A 6,391-nucleotide genomic window follows, 5' to 3' on the forward strand; every position below is an offset into this window, starting at 1 on the left:
AAGAAAACAGTCACACATCTAATATGATGGCAAAAGAAACAAGGATATCAGCAATAACCCTATATAAAAGGAAATGATTTGGAACTTGATGATTTTATGATCCAAAACAAACAAAATAAATGGTAATATATTAAAACTTGCTGTTTTGGCTGACTACTTCTTGGACATGAGCATCCCCCGTACCTCCATGTAAATCTTACACGCCCATCCGTAACAAAGGTCATGCTCTGCAACGTCTCATAAAACAGTCAAAGGCTGAGCGATACAAATGACGGGTCACGCAATGAACGATAACTCGTATTACCGCGCTTTTATTCAGACAGGTAGGCCCGCTCCTCGGCTGCATTATGAGCCAACATCTGATGATCGATCTCATCCATCCTCTGTGTTTGACTTTGCTCCTTGAGGGGAAATTGATTCTCAGCCATTTTCTATTAACGCCAACAAATCATTTTTTTGCATTTTTATGAACCTTTTTGTCCAAACGTATTTCACTTATTTCTGTCTCTTGTTTAAAATTGAAAACACAGGAAATAAGAACCAATAACTCTTCCTACGATTTCATCTAATCCTATTAAAACATGAAGCTCTAAAAAGAAAAAAAAAAAAAAGAGGATAAAACACAAAACCAGCGACTTTGATGTCTTGTTTAATAGAGGAATTCACAGTGGAAATTGATAAGTGCAGACTCATTTATAAAATACTTTTGAAGGATTATAAAGAAATGCATTTTGCTGTTGCATTATATGACCCGAGAGTTTCATTTAAATGTAAATTACAGTCCGGACTAAGAAACGTGTAAGTCCAGATCCAGACAAAATGGCTATCTTTGCATGTAAAGACAGAAAAGAGCCATGGAGGCAAACAGAAAACAGGTTTTGCATTCGCAATTTAAAAGATGGGTCCGCAGTGTACCTTAGCCTATGACTGCTTGGTTATGAGCAGTGTTTTCTCAGCCTTTAGTCAATGTTTTCATCCTCTCGAAGCTGCTGGTAGTTAATAATAATGTGTCACTGCCAGGCGTTTCTGTTATTAGTAAAACCGAAGACATGCCTTACCTTTGTGGAAGATTATTTTTTAAATTACCACCACATTCTGAAGCCGTTTCATCTTATTTATATTCGAAATACGTTTACTTTGGATCAGAGATTAGATGAGATGTAGTGAATGTAACTTTTTATTTTGATCAGCTCTGTCATTTCTTTTATGGCCGTCCGCTTGTGGGAATTTTGGTTCTTATCAAAGCATTGGTGTTAAGTGAATAAAACCATAAATTGCACAAGATCTGCATTAGGATAATTAGTTTTAGCAATGAGGTCAGGTGGTAAGTGTTCAGAAACTCAGTCAATTGAAAAATAAAATTTAAATCATGATTTCCCTACCCTTATAAAAGAAAATTAATTCTTGGTTATTATAATATTTTTTTGCCGTAATTGATTAAATGCATGAGTCACTGGAGTCCTGTCTAAACAAAAAAAGCTGCAGCAGGATGTCTCGCTTGTGAAAGTTGTTGCTAAGAAGCAGAATCCGACCATCACAGCAGCTGAGAAAAAAAGGCCCAATTTAAACGATCTTGTACCAAAGATTACATAAAGAGAATAATGACAGAGCTTTATTTTTAAAGTGTTTGTCTTTGCTTTCTTCTCAGTATCTATCCTGTCCCGTTTCCTCTATTCAACCATTGTCTAAATTGGGATTTGTTTAGAATTACTGAATATATTTGGGTTTTTTTGGAGCTGTTTTTGAAACGTTTTCTTCTCCTGTTTACTTTTCTGTCTCCCCATAAAACCCTATTGTAGTAGAAGCATTTGATTTAAATCTTCCTTACTGAGTTTAAATATTACTCATTGTCACTCATATATTTGGGGCGTCTTTCACTTAACCCTCCAATCGTTCACATTTCCACCTCATTTGGGCTAATTAAAGTGGACCTAAACTAAAGTCTGCAAAACTACTCAGACCTTGATGCTACCGGTTCCCTGACGTGAGCTCAAATGACAAAAGGACAAAAGCTCACATTTTATTTTTTATTAGCCACATATTACATTACACACATAGCACGCAAGACAAATAATTGTTAACCATCATACACACATCATATTACAGATGTAAGCATATTGCATGATATTTATCACAAATTACAAGACTCCATAGATCTACGCTCAGCTAAGTCCTGGAACAGCTTTTCGACGCGTTTCTGAAGCCCCACATGACTGTGTGGCTTTGCAGTTGTTTACCCCGTGTTGTGTTGCAGTAGTTGCGTGCTGACTAGTGCTTTGACTTTATGAAAAATGTCCACTTTAGTCCAGAAGGATGGATGTTGATGTCTGATGAGCTGGGAGGACGACGTATTCCAGCTCTCACATGCATTATTTGTCCTCTCCTGTCCCTCTAAGGCACAGGTGTCAAACTCCATTCCTCGGGGGCCGCTGTCCTGCATGTTTTAGATGTGTTCTTGCTTTAATACACCTGGTTTAAATGGATGACTTGTTGCCATGCTCCTGGAGAACTTGATGATTTGGTGAGGAGCTAATCAAACCATTTGAATTAGGTGTGTTGGAGAAGAAAAACCTAAAACCTCCAGGACACCGGCTCTCAAGACCTGGAGTTTGACACCCTTTGCTCTAAGGTGACCTGCTGCACATTCCAGGTGGGTATGCCAAACCGTGGTGGAACCTTTCTGGAATGTGGTGGCGCTCCAGGTTGCAGTTGTCCTTGTTTAACACAATGAAAGGTTCTGCTTACAGACATGGAATCGAGGTAGTCGATTAAATCCTCCGTTCCATCTGATGTGTGTTGCCTCATATAAACCATGCCATCCTGCATCTCTGTTCTGAGGTGTCACAAATATCATACCTTTGGTGTTCTAAAAATATAAAAGACTGTGAGCTTTTTATCATTAAGGTTATGAGTTTAGGTTTTGTGAGATTTTGTCCATACATTGATACACCTTACTCATATGAACAATGTCTTTGGGTTGATGGTCTCCTCTCCACCAAAAAATCTAAAATTAGTTTTTTTCTGGGCTCGTTTATAGTTGCCTTTTCTTCAAAGCTTGGTTATTACTTACTATCAAGTCCTGGCATGGTGGCAAAGCTTCATATGTACTCTTATAACAAGATTAAAAGGAGAATGTACTTTAGCTATCTACAAAAAAAGCTTACAGAATAAAATGGTAATCAAACCATGCAGATCCTGGCAGTTGCTCATTCAGCACAGCCTTGGTCTATTAGTCTGACAGTAATCAAAGCATTTCAGCCTCTTGGACCATATTACAGACTCTAAAATTATTTCACATGAGGATATAGTTTTTTAAAATCATATTGACTTGTTATTGCTTTAGATAAAACCACCAACAGCATTTATGCAGCTTGTTTTTTGTGCCCACCGTCGACTCTAATACTGAAAGGAGGACACTTGGAACAGATTTGTCTTCTAGTTTTACTTGAAGTATTGTCACAAGAATGTGCTCTCCTCTTGGGGTTAAGGCCATCAATCTCGTTTTCACACTTTCCCCTCCCACTGGTCGATGCAGAGATGGACATGCTTGTTTTTCCAGTCCCTGTCAGATACAAGCACTAATCAAACATTTTATGGACTAAGTGTTAATTCAACTTATTGGTGTTATTGCTTTTATAATAAGAGAAAGCCAAGTAAACAGGGATAATTAGGTGTATTGACCTAAATACCAGTCAAGAGGCACAAAAATAGCTAAACCTACGGAATTTATACCTGAGAATGTGGCGCTTGCTTCTCATTTGACCTTTGCAGCTGTAATTATTGGCTGTGTGCTGTTGTTGTGTAATACATAGACAAATGTCACGGAGATCTCTCCCTGAGATGAATACCACCAGGTAACCTGCTAAAGAAACCAATCATCTCGACCAACTATAACATTGTATTCTTTTTTATGTATATATATGGCATGGTGGCAATTGAAATCCTTTCAGTTATATTAAATGCATATCACAGCTGGCTTTTATGCCGGAGTTTTAGGCTGTGATAATAATATCTTGAGGAGTGGGCTTTCAGACTCTTTGGTTAAGTCCCATCACAAGACCTACAATGGAAAACTTTTTTTTTTACAAAGCAGTAAATGGTAATATTTAAAAATGAGCATTTCTTAAAGGTATGTGTATCTCCCACAGCTGTGCAGGCCAAAATTTTAAACTCAATCTGTTGGTGCTTGAAGATTATGTTGTCATAATTATATAGTCAAGTCAAATTTATTTATACAGCACTTTTCAGCAACAAGGTGGTTCGAAGTACTTTACAACATGAAAACACAAAAAGTGTTTAAGTTTATAACAGAAATAGAAGTTTTCAAGCCGACTTCATCTACTCCATGATTAACTTTTAGAGTCAGTCCGATTCAAGATGGACACCACAACTAATTGACATTAGCCAACACAATAATGATTGTAACTCAGTCAAATGTACAGATTTTGACCAAACATTAGGTGTGGTGGTAGCTGAGAGTCATTCTCAGCACATACCCTTGATTGTGTCATTTCATGATGTTGCATAAAATTTGCCCTAACAGCTGTAGCTCCATCATCTCTCAACACAAAATGATTGTATGCTGAACTTCCTTCACAGAATGCTACACTTTAAATTTTGTTTTAGTCTACCTCTGTGTTTTTACTGCCTTTTTTGTCCACATTGTTTTGAGTAAAAACACATCGATTTATTATAAACCTTTACAAATTTATTCTTGTTTGACAAGAAGGGTAGACATTATGTGACTATTTAATTCATGTTTATTTACTGTTTATAGGATTTTACTGGAGAAAAAAATATGAATTTATTTACTGTCTGCTGTCTTCTTGATTCATGAGTGTTTTGGGTTTTACCACTTTTCTCACAAGGCTTTTTTTCTTTTGCCCCCTGCTTGGCATCCCCAAGGGTGAACATCCAATTAACCCCGTCAGTGTTTGTGCAGAGGAAGATTGGTTCATTTGAGTGCAAATGGACCAGAGGGCTTTTTAGAAAGGCGCATCAGCACATACATGCATTCAGCGCCTCTCCTGAATATTCACAGGCGCACAAGCCGGAAAAGAAACTGTGGCTTTCGATGGCAGTTTGTCTTATAATGGATCCAAAAAGGTTTGGTGTTGACATAAAACACAGATAATTGACTCTCGTCTTGAATATAAAACAGATAGTTCCCAAGGTGAGGAACCATATGGCGCGTTAATGTTAGAACTGCCACCTCACAGTGAGATGGCGATAGGTTTGGTTCTAACCAGACAGGGGCTTTCAGTAGCACACCGACAAATACATCCTCATGTCTATGTATGTCCCATTTGTGCTGCTGTTTTCACCAAAATACATGCAGTTAAAGTAAACAGAAGGCTATAAATTGTTGTTGGGAATGAGAGTGTGACCGACTGAGAATCGTCTATAATGACAGATAGTCGGCATGTTTTGCATAATTCAGTTATATGAAGGCTATTAATGAGATTTCTGTTGGGGATTAAATAGCAATAGTAAGGAATCAAAGGTTTAATTTACAGAACAGTGCTAAAAAGAAAACACAACCAAAGACCTCACTATTTTCATGCCAGTTCACATATTGGCTGTCAGAATAGATGGTTTCTATTATATTTAAAACGGTGCTTCAGCCAGAAAAAGCGGTGTTATCCACCTTACCTGTGTAGCTGATACAGGCAGAACAGGGTCCAGATCAATATTTAGTCTGAAATTAAAGAATGTGGTCGTCAAATCTGCTGAGTATGATGCATTTCGGGCATTAACCAGCACAAGTTCCTTTTTCCCTCCTTCATTGCACAATTTATATTGTCAATTATTGATTACACAAATTTATACTGCCCTGACAAGTAATGTTTTTTTTTTTTTTGTGAAATTCACATTTCACATTCACTCTATTTAAGAGAAACTAGCTGCGTGTATTCACTTCGAGCCAGGTTGCACAATCTGCTATAAGCTAAAGTGTTTATAACAGAAACAGAAGTTCAGAGAAGTTTAAAAATGAGTGGGGTTGTGCGTTTACAACTGATTTAATTTTTGGAGCCAACCTTATTCAAGATGGCTGCCACAGCCAACTGACCTTCAGAAACACCAAGGTGGCTGTAACTTGGTCAGTTTTACAGATTTTGAGTTACAGCTTCTGAGCGCTAATAGATGCACAATAAATGTTTAAAATTTTGCTATCAACTATTTGGAGTCAACTCTGTCTGTTAAGAAAATATTTCATGAACTACCTAACGCACAGGTGTCAAACTCCATTCCTCGGGGGCCGCTCTCCTGCATGGTTTAGATGTGTTCTTGCTTTAATACACCTGGTTTAAATGGATGACTTATTGCCATGCTCCTGGAGAACTTGATGATTTGGTGAGGAGGTGATTAAACCATTTGAATCAGGTGTGTT

The sequence above is a fragment of the Kryptolebias marmoratus genome, linkage group LG23 (assembly GCF_001649575.2).
Source record: "Kryptolebias marmoratus isolate JLee-2015 linkage group LG23, ASM164957v2, whole genome shotgun sequence".
Classification (NCBI taxonomy): Eukaryota; Metazoa; Chordata; class Actinopteri; order Cyprinodontiformes; family Rivulidae; genus Kryptolebias; species Kryptolebias marmoratus.